This window comes from Podarcis muralis, chromosome 1 (assembly GCF_964188315.1).
Source record: "Podarcis muralis chromosome 1, rPodMur119.hap1.1, whole genome shotgun sequence".
Classification (NCBI taxonomy): Eukaryota; Metazoa; Chordata; class Lepidosauria; order Squamata; family Lacertidae; genus Podarcis; species Podarcis muralis.
The window spans coordinates 86,305,230-86,324,385 of record NC_135655.1 but is presented as its reverse complement, the minus strand read 5'-3'; positions in this window follow the sequence as shown (position 1 = coordinate 86,324,385).

Here is a 19,156-nt window from a genome sequence, read left to right as displayed (position 1 = left end):
ATATTGTTCTAGCTATTACATATTACAGAGATTGCCTGCAGAACATGGGTAAAGTTTAAATAGAAGATTTTGTGTTTAAGGGCTGCTCCATGTGTTACGTTTTTAGCGTGTACCCATATTGTACACATCAAAACCACAGAATTAATATTTTAAAAGATGCAGTTTGGAACACATGTACAGTACGATACATGCTTCAGGGAACTTCCAATTATCTGCAGCTCCTTGCACTCATAGGTAAAGTTTGTTTTCCTTTCATAATGTGTGAAGAACCCAGCACAGGTCATTTTGTGAAGTAGATTAATGGCCAAGTTTGAAATTTAGGAACCATGTCTGATCTTGCAAAGTCTTAGACTCATAAACTTGGCTTCATTTGCTCTGTACTGTCTGTTTTGATGTTTTGATTGTTATATATACTGTCCTTTCATGCTGTCATTTCCTCCTATATACATAAAAACCAAAAAAATACAGCAGACAAGAGAGTGAGGAAGCAGCACTGGTGACAGGCGTTTAACAAAGGAGGAGAGGTGCTTACGGAGCAGGCTGCTAGCCACAGTGTGAAGACTGTTGAAGTAAAGGAAATATATTTCCTTCTCTTGAGTTTGTAGTGAGTGCATGTGTTGCTTTGAACCACGTGAGTGCATTGTTTGTCCAGCAATCCAGCTAGCACTCCTTTGTAAGCCTCTTTGTCTAAGTTAACCCCACCCCTAAAAGCCAAGCCATTTTGTTTGTTCTTGTCTCCAGACTAAATGTCTACTACTTTCTAATCTCCATGAATAAAGCCTTTAAACTCCAGAAACTCTAAATGATTATTCTAATCTAATTCATCCAAGCTGCAAGATCTGCTAACAAGGTCCTGCCTTTTAAAATGTGGCTGCAGGGGGGAATGACACTTCACAGCACTGTGAACTGAGCTCTGTGAAGCATCTCCCCCCTCCTTTAAAAAAGGATGGAGGTTGTGGTGAGCTGTGAGGGGATAGATGAAGTGTGAGAGAGATGTAAAGGGAAGAGGCTTGGTCAACTGTAGGGGGAAGCTGATTAACAAAGGAGTAGGTGGCATTGGTGAGCGGAGCCCCTAGTAAAAACAATATTTCTTTAGCTGCCATTTAAAAAGAAACCATTGCCCCTGACACCCACATTTCTTCAGAGCAGAACCCTCAAGTCAGATTTCCAGCTAGAGGCAGGAGGATTGCAGGCCCACCTGGCCTTCTTAATTTCTGTTCTGATCAAAGTAGATAATTCAAAGACCTCTAACCAATTCCAAATGAACTGTCCTTAAATCAAGGACACAGAGGCAGAGTCCCCATATCAGCTATATATCATGACCTTTAGGATATTACAACAAGCCCATTATCAAATTTAAACTTCGCTTGAGAAAAGGATATGAATATTTATATAAAGGAAAAGAACTGAAATACACTTTGGAATTCTAAACCTTACAAATTAGGATCTGTACATGTAAGAAGATGTTCCTTAAAAATTCTATACCGATGACATAGTACACCTATTCAACTATCTCATATACTTCCAACAAATCATTGTATACTGCTATTATTTTAGTTGTGTTGCTTTCAAAGTGTTTTCGAGTACTGTGTACTATTGCTGCACGTATTATGTTGTGCACTGTCCTGTGTTTGTCAAGAGGCAGGGCAGTATATAAATGAAAAGAAACCAACCAACAAGCAGCATCAGCATCTGCTTGGCCTTTGTGAGAACAGAATGCTGGACTAGATGAACTTTTGGTCTGATCCTGGAGGGCTTTTCATACATTCGTACACATAAAATTAAAGTAAAACACGGATGAAGAACAAGGTGAGATGCTTGTTTTCCAATATTACTCAGATAGCAAGAGGAGCTTAAGTAGGCATAGACACTGGGGAGAAAGTAGCCCTGAATAAAATATAATCACTCACACAGTTTACATCCATTTTCATTTGCCTCATTTGTCTTTCACCTCTGGCTTTTGCTGCTGTATTGTGGCAGGATTACCAATACAGATTTTACATTGCCTGTGTTTGCAGCTGTTGTCTCACTCTTTGCAGCTGCAGGAATTATGCTTCTCTCCTGTCTTTGGTTTCCTCCACATCTTTCCAGTGAATTGAATTCTGCCAACCATTTCTTCGGCCCATGAGAACATCTGCTGGTCGGGGGGGGGGGCACGGCATGGGATGGGCTCACTGTCCCTTTCTAGTTTGCCTGGTCAAAGAAACTACTCAGAAGATTCCGGCAGATGGTTTTAACTAAGAGTTGTGAGGGGTTGTTTTTTTAAGTGTTAACTAGCCAACAAGTAAGCTCAGACATCAGGTTTGTTTGCTTGTCTTTTCTTTCCTGTGACACAGCTGAGCTCGGAAATATTATGGTCAAAGGGTGTGGACTGGACTTCTCTGGAGCAGAGGAAATGAACTTATTCTGGAACCCAAAAGAACAATCCTCTGCACTGTGACAATCTCTGAAAAAAGCCTTAAATTGGGATTGCTGAAATAACTTGCTTGGAATGGAAAGTATTGCAATACCATCTAGGGTCAAAAGGCCACCAATGCTCTTGTAGTAATTCCAACCTGTGGCGCAAGGAAGACACATAGCTGGCCCTGCCATTAGGGCAAGGGTGGCAGGTACTGTTCTTTCTAAGCCCCAAGGCCACTCCCCTCTGCTAGAGGATGGTGTTGTGTATGTTGCATGACCTATTCTAGATCCCATAAACTGCTGCCTTAAGATGAAGTAGAGGAGGCTATCCTATCATCACTGCTGAAGCCAGCCCAGTTTGGCCTGGAATGAGATGTCATCTTGTCGATTGCCTTAGACAGCAAGATATCTTGGACTGGCCCTGTGAAAGCATTCTCTTTCTTCATCTTGGGCCTGCACAACTTGTGACTCACAAACACAGGCTTCCTCTTTGTTGAGGCAAGAGGGACCTGTGCAGCTGTGGTTTTTTAATGGATGCAGCCTTTTTATCTCTCTAGAACGACATAGATCTCTTTGACTAAATGGGGAGAATTAAAGAAACTATACCTGCGATCCACTCTTTGCAGGGGGCCTCCTCATAAGCTTCCATAGGTGCCGTGGTAAAAGCAACCCAGGGATTGTGGGAGTTTTGTAACCCTCCCTGATCCTTGTCTGCATTTGACATCCTTGGGTGCTCAAGAAAAGTCTTAGAAGGGCTTTGGAGATATAGGGCTGGCTGAGTGAAAGGGAGTAAGCTGGGAATTTTTCTCTGATTTGAATTGGAATCTAAACCAGATCAGAATTTGGAGGATGTGCACTGCTGGGTTCTTCTTTGGTGTTAGCATTACGAGCCCCCTAAGGAATCTCCAGGCCTGATTCAACAAGCTTCACTGGCATCTGTAGTGGGCATTGAACTCAGAGCTGGCTCTGTCATTAGGCAAATTGAAGCAATTGCTTCTGGCACCGGGCACAAGGGCTGGCAAACTTTGTCTTCCCAGCCCCCCAAATATTTGCCTTTTCAGCTCACCCAGCCACACCCAAATTTTATATTGATCTTCAGAGCCATCCCTTGCCCTCTTTCTTTTCCCTGTTAATCACTCTTCTGCCCCACTTACTCACACACACCCCTCAGATCAATTCATTTGTTACTGCTAAAATGGCAGCAGCCCAAGCCAGACCTCTGCTGTCTGCTCCTCTGTCTCACACTGAGAAGAAGAGAAGAAGAAGAGTTTGGATTTGATATCCTGCTTTATCACTACCCGAAGGAGTCTCAAAGCGGCTAACATTCTCATTTCCCCCCCCCCCCAACAAACACTCTGTGAGGTGAGTGGGGCTGAGAGACTTCAGAGAAGTGTGACTGGCCCAAGGTCACCCAGCAGCTGCATGTGGAGGAGCGGAGACGCGAACCCGGTTCCCCAGATTACGGATATACTGCTCTTAACCACTACACCACACTGGGTCAGATGTACACACCACAGGGCCAGATGTTCTTCAGAGTAGATGTTCTTCTGGGTAAGGAAATTGCCTACACTGTCAGGGCTTTGCCTAACCATGCTTAGAAATTCTCATTGAAATTTAGTGGGGGGGGGGGTTAAGGGTCTTCTAGCTCCCTTTCATGCTGGCTACTCCGATGAAATGGGGATGTCCCATTCCATAATGATAATTTTACTATTTATACCCAAAGCAACTTGCTGGGTTGCTGCAACCACTCTGGGAATCTTCCAACATATATAAAAACATAATAAAACATTAAACATAAAAAACCCCTTCCCTATACAGGATTGCCTTCAGACAGTTCAGGGGTTGGATAACTCCATACCCTCCAATATTTCTCCGATGAAAACAGGGACATCCTGAGGAAAAGTGGGACATTCTGGGATCAAATCAGAAATTGGGATGGCTTCTCTAAATCAGGGACATCCCTGGAAAATAGGGACACTTAGAATCATAGAGTTGGAAGAAACCACAAGGGCCATCGAGTCCAACCCCCTGCCAAGCACTTGGAGGGTCTGTGGCTAGGGATGATGGAGTTGTAATCCAAAACATCTGGAGGGCACCAGGTTGGTAAAGGCTGCTCTGAAACAATGAGCCTGTCTCCTGTGGAACAGAAACTTCTGCATCACAGCCCTTTTCTTAGCAGTGTGACATTTAGGTTACAGGAAAGTCACATGAAGCCAAGCTGGGGGTGTGTGGTGGCGGGGAGCATCAGTACGTCATTCCCCAGCTAGCTATTCCCACATCCCTTGTCTCACTAACAAGTGAGAAAGTATTTTTATTCACAGCTGTTTAGAAAGTGAATGGGTATGTATAAACAATGGTTGATATTTCTCCATTGCAGCCATCATGTCCTCTACGTAACATTCTCCAAAAATCTGTGGCGGAAATCAAGACCAGATCTCATCTGAAGTTTACCAGAATCTTTGGCAGGGGAAAAACATGAAAGGTGGGGGGGACTAAGTAAAAATAAACCCCAATGTAAAGTGCAGTGAATCCCTAGTTGAGACTTAAGAAGAATTGTAAGAAATACTTTTAGACTTTAGCATGTGCAGGGTGGAGGACAGTTCTTAATATAATATAAATTCCATAGGATTGGCTTTGTAATACTATTAATTTCTAATATTTTGTTAGGATCCTGGGGATGTGTGTCTTACTTATTGCCATCATTACCATAATTATTAGAAATATTGTGTGGCTGGTAAATTTCTAGTCCTTTTGACTATATAAATATACAGAAAATGTAGGAATGGCTGCTCAAAAGGTTAGCTGCCAGCGAACAAAATATATTCATTCTTTATACCTCCTTTCTCTTTGGGGACTCTTGGCCCTATTTGCCTATATTTTCCTGTTCATTTTCCTATTTATTTCCACTGCCTGTACTTTGCAGAAAGAATGGTGCTGTGTTGCTGTTTTTAATGCACCAAAGAGCATCACAATACGTTGTTTGATCTCAAAACAGCTCTGCAACCCAGATGCCCATCATTCCCATTTTAGAGACAAAGAACCAATCAGAGGGATGAGAATTCACCTGTGGCACACTCATAATAGGGATGGATAAATCCATCCATTTCAGTTTCTCTCCATTTCTCATTTTTCCAATTTTAAGCTGCATGTTTCCACATCACATTGTAAATTCATTCCTTAAAAAAAAAAGTCCTCATGGAAATTCACCAGCATTTTAGGGCAAATTTCACCTAATTTTGTATGCAATTCTGCCTAAGCATACACATTTTTGAGGATCAGTTTTCCTTAATGTAACATGTTTCTGTCTATTAGTTTTGCTAATATGTGCATTTTTATCCACATTTCTACCATAGCATATTTATTTTTGCCCATATTATTTAGCTGGAAGACAGTACTGCAAAAATTTGGACAAAGTGTGGATTTTGAAGGATGGCTGCATTTCAGCTTGTGCGTTGTTTTGAAAAGTGCAGATTACCGGTAGGTTTGCCTTTAAATGTGAATGGAATTAAATTTCTTCCCCATCCCGATCTTACAAGGAGGTGGTGCAAGTGTTCCCCCACCCTTTTTTACCATAAAAAAAAATAGCATGGCCCTTCAAGCAACACAAGGCTCTCTTTGCTGCTTCCTGCTAGCTGTGCTTTGTGCAATGCCTTGGAAGTGACGCCACACTGTAACACTTTTGCATTGCTCATGAGATACAGCGGAAGCTCAGGTTGTGAACGTGATCTGTGTGGGGTGCACATTTGCCACCCACAGTGTTCACAACCCGCATCTGCACGTCTGCGCACGTGCGGGTTGAGATTTGGCGCTTCTGCGCATGCGCGACTGCTGAAGCCCGAAAGTAACCCATTGCGGTACTTCTGGGTTTCGGCAGTCCGCAACCCGAAAAAAGGCAACCTGAAGTGGCTGTAACCCGAGGTATGACTGTATTTCACAAAGTGCAGTCAATGGGAGATTTTCTCCACAGCTTCCCACCAGCTGCATGGCTTGGTGGGACTCAGTAAGGTAACTGCCACTGCCTTCTCAGAAAGTTTGGTGCAATTACCCATATCACCACCATCAAAAGAGCAGCCCCAAACCAGTCCCTGTTTTTTGTAGCGGAGGAATATTTTTAGGTGTGGTATTGACCCAGCTTAGCTTTAAACACAATGACTTTTAGGAACCTGCCTATAAAATGTTTGCAACTCTAGTAACCAAGAGGTTGCCAGAATGGTTATTGTTGCTTATATAAAAAAATTGTGTAGGGAACTAGGCTGGCTCTGGACAACATCATTCTAATGCTTACTTTAGACACACACCTCATTTCCATCCTTTGCCCACAGATTCAGGAGACAATAAATTCTATTGCTCCTCCTTGTCTGAAAGGGGATGTCCCCTTCAACACTGAACGTGTGCTCCATGGGAAGATAAGCAGGGGACAGGATGTGAAGAATTATTGGGGGGGGGGATTAAACGTTGGCGGGGTTTCAGAAAGCAAATGCACACATGGCTCAGCCCAGGCCTGTGAGAGAAAAATATACAGCTGCTGGCACTGAACAGAAAGGAAGCTAAAAGGCACGTTTATTCTCTACAGATTCCATTTGGTAAAAGGTACTAGTGGCAGTGAAACCCTGATGTCCCCTCTTCTGGGCATCTCATAGTGTTGTTGTTTTCCTGAAAAAGAAAAGTATACAAACTCTGTATTACTTAATAAATACAGCTTAGACTGGAATGCTGTTAAAGCAGCTTTTAGAATAAAATTGACCATCTGTTGCCCATTAGACAATTGTCTGTTCCTGCTGCATTCTTATAAAATCCTTTTGGCAAGTGAGCGCCACATGTGCTTTATCTTCCAGTGTGGCCGTCTAAAAAGGGAATGACCCCAATTTAGGATTTTATAGAGGTTGGAGGCTTGCTTTTTATTTTCCCAACTGGCCACTGCAGCAGCACGTGTAGCAGAGTGTCTATTGTTACTTCCAGAACAAACTAGCTCACTGCTCTCTTGCCCCAGCTGAGATTAACTCACCTAACTGTTCCCCCTGGTTGTATATTTGGAATAGATTTGGTATTTTAGGTTGGAACGACATGCTTCTGCTCTGGAAAGTTGGGTTGAAAGGGGTCAGAGCAACAGGTAGGCAGGGGGGGCTGAACTTTCCCCAGGGGTTCTCAGGTTCTCTTGGGAAAGGTCATAGCTCAGTGGCAGAACATTTGCTTTGCATCAAGTTCAATCTCCAGCATCTCAAACTCCTATCTGAAGAACTCTCTGAACAGTTGCTGTCAGTCAGTGTACACAATACTGAACTAGATGGACTGATTCAGTGTAAGGCAGCATCCTATGTTCTGGATACGTCTTTGAGAAGGAAAACATACCTATGGAAACCCCAACTGATGTGAATGATGCAGTGGATTAACTGCAGTGGGGAACTGGCAGCAGGCCAAAATCAAGAGATTTTGAAATGCCCATTTCTTGAGAAGCAGCTTAAAGCAAATTTGCACCTAGGAATCTGCTCTTGTGAAGGTTTGCCCCACCATTAGGGACAAAAAGAAATGCATATGTTTGTTAAAATAGCATACAAGAATGCTTTAGTTTAGGGGAAATAACCTATATTATTTTAGGGGAAAATGTTTATATTAGGCAAAATTACAGGCACATATATGTATATTAGAGCAGATGTACATTTAAGATGTTTTTTTTAAAGGTCACTAACTATTTATACCAATTATACAGAAATATTAAAAACTGATTTTAAGATTGGAAAAATGAGAAAGTGAGATCCATCCCCACTACAGGCACAAGAGAATGTCCTAGTCATATACTCACAAGTCAAAGTGCTCTAAGCACCCCAACTTTCTCCTTGAGTGGGTGAGTAGTTTAAATGAATGAAGAGATGCACCTCCTTCTCTTGTCCTGCTAATAATCTGTTTGACAGGGGCAAAAAGGAGATTCAGTTAGTGTTTCACTGCTTTCAAGGCCTTTGGTCCCTAATTCACTACAGATAGACTTTTTTGTTATGTTATTGTATTTCTAAATTGTGAAATAATATTTGCATTGGTGTTTGGGAACTCAACCAATCCATAGTTTTGGAAATGCTTTTTGGCCACAGATAGGAATTTTACAACTCAAGCCCATCCCTTGAAGAGCTGTGTTTCCTTTTCATCAAGCCAAGAGCAAAATGAGCTGAAGTCTGAGAACCAGGAAGAGAAAGCAGTCACAAGAGCTGAAGAAGAAAACAGTTGACCGACGAAAACAGGAATAAGGATGCCTATTCATTCATGCACAGATGACACCAGATCAAGAAAGGCAGGGAGGCAGCAATTATTGTGATGGAGAGAGTGTGAGGTGACATCACCGGCCAAAACCAAAAGCCAAAAACATGGACATGGAAGGGTGGTGGAGGTCTGCACAGTGATTTTGAAGGTGTGTGCATCCAGAACACAAGAAATCAGAGCAGTCCACAGGCAGCCACAACTTCATCTCATGCTAGCTATCCAAGCCACATGGCAGCTGCCTCTGCTGGCCCAGCACAAGCAATGCAGTCATGTTTTATGTACCACAAATAACATGGCCTTTTCTTTCCTTTTTTCCCCTTCAGATTCCACCTTAACCCTGCAGTTCCCTTCACCAGCAAGTTGCTTCCTATTCTGCTCCAAAGCGTCCCTCCAACCCCCCTGGAGCAGATTTAGGGATACACAGGGGGCTGCAGAGTTATCAGCAAAAATTGTCTTTCCCACCCCCCCTTTCCACTCAGGGAAACCTTTGCTGAATTCAAGAGGCTTCTGTCAGTGAGCAGGGCTGCTGGGTCTTGGCTTGACCTTCAGCAGTGGGCATAGATCTGCTGTGCCCAATCTTGTGCACTCTAGATGTTTTAGACTACAGCTCCCATTATTTCTGACTGCTGGCTACACTGGCTGGGGCTGATGGGAGTTGTCACCCAAGAACATCTGGAGGTCATATTTGCTATCCTGGATTAAAAGCTCCAATTTGTCTTGCTTGTTTCCCATACTCTGTGCATTTGTGTAGAGACAACTGAAACCATGAGTCCTTCCCTCCAGCTACCAGTATTTCCTTCTTGTAGTTTCTTGCCCTTTAGCGGGTTTCTGGAGCATCACCTCATTTTCCTGTGCTATTAATGAAGCTATTATTCCCAGTACCAGGTGTTCTTCTATCATCTGTAATGTTGTCTCCCCCCCCCCCCAGGATCTACTTTAAAGCTCTCCTAATCAAGTTTGTGAGACTCTTAGCAAATGCATTCTTGCCAACCACAATATTTTGTATGAATTACTATTGTTATATTGTTTTAGGCCAGTGTAGCTTATGTACATGACTGTTCCATGTCGCTGACTCAGAGAAAGATGTTTTGAGTTCCTCCAACCAATGGTGTAGCTCTAAGAGGGGCCCTGGTGATGGGAAATTTTGTTGTTATTTGTGGTTAACTGTGACATGGATATATACATTTATAATGTTGTCCCCTACGTTTTCCTCTTCTACAAACAAAATACCGGTACAAAAAAATGAAAGGATGCTTCTAAAGAAGAAGAAGATCTCTGCCCCCACCCCCTGCCCAATACTAGTCAGACAGGGGATAGCGTCAGATGTATATGCAGAGTTACTATTTTTTTTAAAAAAAAATTGCATTAAAGAGTCTTGGAAGTAGAGTGCTAAGCAACATCTGGCAGTAAGCATAGTAGAACACACGTTCACTTATCAGCACCATTTTTCAGTGTACTTTTTAAAGCTCATCTTTTAATTTTTGCTAGGACCTTTAAAAAATATACAGTGGTACCTTGGGTTACATACGCTTCAGGTTACATACACTTCAGGTTACAGACTCCGCTAACCCAGAAATAGTACCTCAGGTTAAGAACTTTGCTTCAGGATGAGAACAGAAATCGTGCTTCGGTGGCGCGGCGGCAGCAGGAGGCCCCATTAGCTAAAGTGGTGCTTCAGGTTAAGAACAGTTTCAGGTTAAGAACGGACCTCCGGAACGAATTAAGTACTTAACCTCAGGTACCACTGTATATTGAAGTACCTATGCAACAGCTCTTGAATAAAAAGGCATGTGAGCACAAATCTAAACGCTGGTTTTAAAAACATCTCGTATCACTCAGTGACATCTTAGCAGCATGGTGTTTGACTTTGTTTTTGCCAAACTTTTAATTACTGCCAAAATCATTTTAAAATGGTTCTCACAGTAATAATGTACGATAGAGTGTTTCAGTGTAACTTAAAGAACTGGTTTAAAAAACTGATTTAAAAAGAATTAGAAACAGCATGCTGAGAAGTGTCCCTTCTCAACGTACACAATTACAGGTATATCACAACTAGTGTAGATAGTACATAGCTGGGTGTACACAAGTAAGATGAGCCCTGCTGGATCAACCCAGGAGCCTATCTAGTCCAGCACTTGTCATCACAGTGGCCAATCCAATGTCCATGAGAAGCACACAACCGCTATGTTTCCCCTCTAAAATTGGTGGAGAGTCCATTGCAATTTTGTTCCTCCGCTAACATACCTGCAATGACCAAGTGCTAGCACCAACCAACCTGTAAGCCCCCACAATTCTTACTGTGCCACAGGCTTCCTTTGCCTTCTATTATGACACGTTGACATGATTCTTCTTCTATAATTTATTCCTAGTATTTTATGTTTTCTAAGCCCCACAGTGGAATAATTAACTACTACCAGTAGAGTTGCAATTCCAGCAGTAATACCCACAGGGTGAGCTTGCTTTGTGGATCAGCACCTTTGCTGCTAGGGCAGTGCCAGTGATTGGAACCATCTTGCCTTGGATCTGGCCACAAAAAAAGCTCCCCCCCTCCACCCAACCCAAGGCAGGCCTGTAAAGAACAAGGCTTTCAACATCCCCCATCCAAATATAGGTTGCTCTGATCCCCCTTCCCTGCCACAGCCTTGGGGAGGATAATCATGTGGTGAGAGGACATCTGGGGACTGCAGGCGTACACAGACATCCATCCCCCTGCTTGTCACGTACAACAAACTTACAGCAACTGCTCGTTCTGGGGCGGCGGTGGGTTCCTCCACTATTTCTTCCTTTCCCTCTCCCTTTCTCTCAAGTTTTCAATAGTCACAGAACTTCCCAGTACTAACGCCATCACGAAACCCAGTCATAATACCAGATCATGGAGAGTAAAGTCCTCCTCTGGCTCCCTTCTTTCTGAGACATGTGGAATCGTGTAGTAACCAAATCATCACTGTCGGGGCTGGTGTGAAGATTACTGTTTTCTCCAGCCAACCCTCCCTTCATCTCTTAGATTCTAATAAAGGAACAGCAGCAGCACTTAGGGTTGATTTCAGGCTCTTTCTTCCAAACACATTGTGCTGCGGCTAAATTCACTGCTCAGTTGGCCTACCAGAGAGAGAAACTCCAGGGCTGGGTAGTGACTGCTTCATCTTAAATTGTGCAAAAGGGCTACATTTTTCACATGCAGTGCTTTACGTGTCCTCTTTCCAACCTCTCTTCCCTCCCCCTTGTGCTTCCACTCCATCCATCCAGTCTCAATGTCTGGGCAGATGTTACTGTTTGCATTAAGAAGCAAAGAACTCAGGGCTACAGCTGGGCTGCAACCATCTGGATTTGGAATGGAGGATGGAAATGGGGAGCACTTGGAACCAGGGTTTCCATTTCAGCATGTGCTTAAAAACAGTAGCAGCTGGTTCCCACCACAGCCTTGACAAGCGCCTCTGCTCACATACATCTAGGCATGCTTCACTGGAACCCAAAGTGGGAGAGTGGATTTTTCTCACCTGCTTCAAAGGATAGATGCTACAGAGCCACTGAAGAAACAAGCCTGTATGTCCCAATTAGTGCTTTGCCAAAAAAAATCTTCTGCCTTCCCCCACTCTCCACCATCTTCCATCAATTAATGAGATAAGTAATTACATTTGAGAAATATCAAAGGGGAGGGGGGATTTGGTGAAATTATTATGGGTTGGGTGCAGAGTGTTTATTGTGCTTACCTTACTCTGAGGTGGCCAAGGGATTTTGTGCAAGACTCGAGCAGTACAAGACTACTGGGGTTCCAGGCTTATCCAGGGTTCGATTTCCTCGGAATGAGGGACAGCAGAGACTGTGGTATCTTCTGGATATATGGTTTATTTACACATATATACAACCTGAGTCTACAATGGAGGGGTTCATGATATTAAAACCCCCAAAGGCATTGCTTCTCCCATAGCCACAGTCTTGGGTTCAAACACAAATCAAGCATGTCTCTCCCTTTCAGGGTTCTGCTTGCAGCCCACTTAGTGGAGAGCAGACACCTCCACTCTGGTTTTTGTCCTTCTACCTACCAGCCAGTTGGTCAGCATTTTTCAGCTTTCCAAAGGTGCACTGCTTCCTGAAAACTCCACAATGTCCTCAGCTAGATTTCCTGTCAGTTGGTAAGAAGAGGAGGCTGCTTATCATGTACCTGAGTGCTGTCAGGTTGTGCTATTTTTAAAAAAGAAGAATATTTTTTTTTATTTTAAAACAAATCAGTGAAGAAAGGTAAAAGAAAGAATTTCCCTTATAAACAAAATCAGTGAGCACGCCCTTGGAGTTTTTTCAGAACAGAAAGCACCCACTGAGGAGGCTGCAGAGAGCTGGAAAGATTCATAATGAAAAGAAAAGTGCATATAGAAACCTGGGCCATCTCATAACAATAAAGTATGTGCAACCAGTGTTAGAAACTGAGATATGAAAGCTAGGAAATAAATGGCACCTTAAACCTAGGTTATGGGCACTGCAACGGAGTGTCTAGACGTGTTTTTTTAATAAAAGAATACAAAGCTGAAAATGAATGAACTGCAGCTAAAATCTTATGTGCATTTTTCACATGGTCTAGTCCTATCTGAAGACTGCAAAAAGCAAAGCCATGCTTCCGCTGTCTGCCCCCCTAATATTCTTAAGAGGGTCTCTTCTCCAGTCCTCAGAGAGTGGCTGGAAGTGGGGAGGCAGAAAAAAGGTCCTCCTTTCCTTCCGGCAGTGACAGTTTTAATTTGAAATCTTAGGCACAATACTGTGCCCAGAGCTCAGAAACTGCTTGCATTAATGAAATTCCCTGTCGCAAAATGTGCTTAGAAGAATGGGAGTTTCGAACGCTGTGTGCAACCCGGCACTCACCAAAACTATAAATAAATTATAAAACATCCTATGAGTGAGGCAGGAAAATGGAAGCCTCTTTTGCAAAGGAAGAACACTTTCAAGAAACCAAGGGACTAATTTCAGCACAGCACTAGTCCAAATGTAACATGAGGATGTAAGTCAAATGGATCTGTGCACAGTATAGGATGTGATGCTATCTCAGCTGTAACTTAGACCCAAGTAGCAGAAATGCCTTGATGCTCCCACCAGGCTTGATGCTCCAAGACCGGGGGCGAGGGGTAAAATAAAATCAGCCTTTTGTGAGAAGAGCCTGGACTTCTCCTAACAACTACTTATGGCTTTCCATGGAAGACAATCTCAAATTTGGCTCCACATGCTCCACATGGTGAGAATGGCCCAGACTCTGCCCAGAAATGTCTAGCAAACTTAACAGAATAGATGTTATGGGAGATACTTGTCTACCCCCAATCCACATTTTCCCCATGCATTTTTCCTGTAACATCTAAAGAAAGAAATGTGTGGCCTCCATGTCATTGTGCTCAGCATTTCTCTGCTTACTGCAAGCACTCAGTGAACCAGAGTGGGAGTGGAGACATGTTGAGCAAGACGTTGTCAAAGCATGAATCACTTTCACTAGAGGTAACTGCAAGTTCCTTTTGGGAAAATGAGAATGGGCAGTAGCCATACATTCCCAGTAATGTTTAGGGTGAAATCCAGCAGAACTGGAGAAAGGAGGGCTAACCCTCAAGACTTCTGCCCAAAAGCTTCCAGGTCTTTTGCACAGCTGCTCCCCACTCTTGAATTCCTAAGACTTTGAGCTTAGTGCCATTGCTCACAATGCAATCGCTACCTCTGACTACATGTGGCAGCTTCCCTATAGCTCTGTGCAAAACTCTCCTGGTATCTTCTAGGGATGGGGAAATCTGCCACTTTTGGTTTCTCTCAGTCTCTCATTTTTCCAGTCTTAAATTCAGTTCTCCACATTTCCGCATCAATTTGCAAAATTGTTTTTGAAGTTGTCATGAAAATTCATCAGTATTTTAGTGTAAATTTCTCCTAATAAGCACAGTTTAATGCAACATTTTTGCATGTTGTTTCCATCAATATATGCATTATTGCACACATTCCAGTAGTATATGCAGCTTTGTACACATTGTTTGGTTGGAGAGCTACATCACAAAATTTGTAGAAGCGAGAAATTTGAAGGATGGCTGTATTTCAGTCCAAATATTGATTTGGGAAGTTCATATTAGACAGATTTGCCTTTAAATGTGCACTGAATTAAACTCTCCCCTCTGTCCTTAGCGTCTTCTGGGATATTGTTTCATGGGCAGATGTCGATGAAGCATCCATTGCAAACTGCCACCATTTATTTGCCAACATAAATGGTGCCACTAGGATACCAGACAGTAATTGGTGTGATGTCTGAAAACAGCTGTTACATTATATCATTGATGCCTTCCATCATCAAGAAGCAGACTATGAGAAATGGCCTCCTTCTAGGTGGCAAGAAGACCTAATTCCTTTCTTGGTCCAACAGGAACAGGGAAGGAGAAGGAGAGAAAGAGAGAGACTCACTCAGCTGCTAAATTTGCCATCAGCAGCTAGCGAAAAGTTGGCTTGGCTGATTGCCCTGACAGAAATTGATGGGAGTCATGTGGCAGGCAGCACGGGAAGGAGCAATCCAATGCAAGGATTTATTATTATTATTATTGCTCAAGTTTGCAGTTGCTTGTGGTGTGCTATGCCAAGTGGGCTGTGGAAGCGCAAATGAAATAAAACCAAATTGAGGCACTGCGTTAAAGAGAGAGAGAGAGCAGATCCATATACTTATAAGCATATGGAGGTACTGGGGGCACGCCAGATGGTTCACCACTAATTGGGAAAGGCCTAGGTACCCTCTTATTGTGGCCATCAGAAGTAACCTCATGGTTATGAGGAGGGAACAAAGGATTAGAATGGAAGACACTCATCTGTGGATCAGAAAAGGCTCTGAGACCCTCAGGGTAATTTTAGCAGGCTGCAGTGGGTGACTGGATTCATGTGGCACAGAAAAGGACAGGCAGGGAGTGGAAAGTGGATGGCACTCTCCCAAGTACCGCCCACAAAAGCAGCTCTCTGTGACAAAAGGGGAACCACTAGGAATGAATTCAAGTCTCTGCTCACTCATATATTTTCCTGATCTGACTCTGGAGCTTGTCCTCAATTTCCTTTCAGTTGAATGGGAATGTCAGTGATCTACTGCGAGAATAAATGGGGAAGGAGTTATCCTTCAATACATTTACTTTAGGAACCATCAGTATTAGTAGTTTTTAAAGTACGAGATCACACAACCTTTCTTTGTTTGCTTATGGGCTTCTGCAGCTTAACTTGAGCTCCTGAGCTATGAGAAAAGGTCTTATGGGGAAACTGGCAACAATCCAGAACTATTGGATTCTGGCAGCTCCTTCACTGCGACATGAAGTTACAGGGAACCAGGCAGAGGGGCTTCTCGGTGGTGGCGCCCACCCTGTGGAATGCCCTCCCATCAGATGTCAAGGAAGTAAACAACTATCTGACTTTTAGAAGACATCTGAAGGCAGCCCTGTTTAGGGAAGTTGTTAATGTTTGATGTTTTATCATGTTTTTAATATTCTGTTGGGAGCCTCCCAGAGGGGCTGGGGAAACCCAGCCAGATGGGCAGGGTATAAATAATAAAGTATTATTATTATTATTATTATTATTATTATTATTATTATTATTATATTTTATAAATATAAACTTTATAAGAAAAACAAGCTCTTTGATCCAGCAGCAGCTTCTTTCAATAGGAAAAGCGAAAAGTTCCAGTTCCACTTTCTCTTAGGAGGTTTCTTTTTTTTTTATAGAAAAGACAAGGAAGGGTGCACAAGACTTCAGGGTTCAGCACAGATGGGTGAGCAACAGCCATATTAACTGCGAACTAGGGACCTAGGTGCACCAACGGAGCCAAGAGGGCAATACTCTAGTGTCCTGACTCATTGTGCCAGCAGAAGCTACAACTGCAGAATTGGTTACCTGTTAGTATGGCCTGAAGCTGTTTTCCCAAGAATGTTTCCAGCACTTAGTTCTTTTTATAGATACAGCTTTTGGGGGTATCCCCTCCCTGTTTAAAGGCAAATGGCTCTGATTGTCTCGGTACATGTTTCCTTAAGAAAACATATTTCTTTTTACATTGTGGTATCTGCTTTTTCAGATCCTATAAGCACTCTCATTGTTCTCTCTAGGTAAGTGCGCAAGGCTCCTTCCTTATTGGCATTGAGCCACTAAGCAGGCCTTCCCCAACCTCTTGAGGTTTTCAACATGTCCCTTTTGATATCTTTCAATATGTTTTTATATCATTGTTTTGATCGCTGCCTGGGAGACTTTTAATCAGAAAGCGGGTGATACTTTTTAAAATTAATGCATAAATGCATGTCCAAAGCTTTTATAACAGGGTTATTCCTTATAACAAACACAAAAGGAATGAATTTCTAAATTATACAGCAAGGGTACAATGAAATGTTAAATTCCCATTGATCATGACTTTTGCCAAAGGCGAATGACGTTTATTCAGAGTTGTGTTTTGGGGTTTTTTATGAACTTGGCAGCCCAAGGCTAAACATATTTTTTTTAGAAGTCAGTTTGCTCAGAACTGTAGCCCAAAACTCATGGAACATTTCAGTGCGCCGAGAACAAACATAAGAGCAAAAGGGGTGGGTGGAATATGGTGCAGTGGCTTTGGGTCTGAGCCCAAAGAGTGGGAGAGATGAGAGACTGTCCCCCTGTCCTTCTTCAGAAACTGGAAGTTGGTTATGGTTGTTTTGAAAGCTGTGGTCCTAACAAGAATCAATTGAAAGCAACTCCCACAAGAAATCAATGGAGCTTGTTACAACTTCCAAGTGAGGAGACTGAAAATCTAAAATCCTGTCTCAGTATGTGAGCAAAGGGATGAGGAAAATGCTTCCTGGCCTGGGATCCACTCTGCTGGCAACAGCCTTCATGTGACTGGAGCAGCCGGCCAGATCACTGCACAGAGTGATGAAAGAGTCCCAGTCCAACCGCCCCCCCTCCCAAAGGGAGCTTCAGATTACACTTCTGGTTGCATGAAGCCCGTGGCTTCTTGCCAATGACCAAGTAGCTATCAGAGCCCTGATGGATGACGGCATCCGCCACCTGAGCCAATTTCCACTGGCAGCGCCACAGACCCAGCTTTCATCACCCATCAAGACATCTGTTGGTGTCCACTGGGGGCTCCAGGTCTCTGTTACAGTAGGGGATATTTTTACAGCTGAGTGGTAGGACTGGGATAGGTGAGAGAGGAAGGTTGAAGCAAAAGCTCAAGAAACTTTGCTCAAGAGGAAGGGAGGTAAGATACCCCCCACAACTTCATGGAAACTTGGGAGCCAATAATGAAAACGCTGACAGATGAGATCACTTCATTAGTATGCATTTTACCCATAATGTCTTTCTGCACCCACCCACAGGTACTAGGATGCAAAGTACAGTGGTACCTCGGGTTAAGAACTTAATTCATTCTGGAGGTCCGTTCTTAACCTGAAACTGTTCTTAACCTGAGGTACCACTTTAGCTAATGGGGCCTCCTGCTGTCAAGGACTTTCAAGCTCTTTTGATTTTTCACGAGAGTGTTAAATACCTTTGACACTCGATACTGAGGCTCCCTTGGTGGCTACTAGTGCTTTTCCCCAGCTCCAGCTAGTTCACTAGTTCTAGACCCTTTGAGCAAAGATGACTTGGCTCTATGGTATTGCATGCTGCGGTAACTGGATTATTGCAATGCTCTCTGTGTGCCTTGAGGATGACTCAGCAACTTCAATTGGTCAAAAATGCAATGCCCAGATTCCAGGCTGGGGTTTAAATTAGGACTCCTATAACCCCTGTTTTAATACAACTGCCATTTGTCAGCTGATTTCCTTGCTCAGCTGAAGGTGCTCATACTAGTGGTTACAACCCTAAATTACTTAGACACTAAATATCTGAATGACTGCTTCCTTCTTGGATGTTAAGATTAGCAGAGTAGTTTGTGAGGTTGGCTTGGGAGAGGGCAAGCTGTGGCTGTAGATTGTTTTTAAACTGTTTTAAGGCTGTTTTTTTAATATTGCTGCAACCTACCCTGTGACCTGCTGGTGAAGGGCAGGTAATAAATCGGATGGTGATGATTATAATTTTTTTAAAAAAATATGTCATTGACAGTCCAATCCCATGCATTTCTACCCTTTGAGTTCAATGAGACTTACTCCAAGGTAGGTGGATATAAGATTGCAGGCTAATTCTCCATTAATGAGACTTCAGAGTGCTTAGCCTTATGTGGGTCATGCCATTTCTTTCTGGCTTACATATAAGAAAGACATGATTCTCAGTTAACCTCTCACCTCCTACTAAATTGTTCAGCAGAAATAAAGAAATCTGAGGAGCTACTGATGACATCTGTTGTAACATAGATGTCTGAATCTTGTCTCCTGGCTATTTGAAACTGGGCAGCCTAATCCGCAAAATAGATCAGCTTTAAGACCTTGGGAGTGGGGCTTTGATTTAACACAGGTGCCTGCATGGCAACCACCATGTTTGCTTTGAAAAAGTCCTCTTGTTTTTAGTGAGACTCACTTCTGACTAAACGGAATTTGGTGCAACCTGCAAATCTCAGTCATGAGCT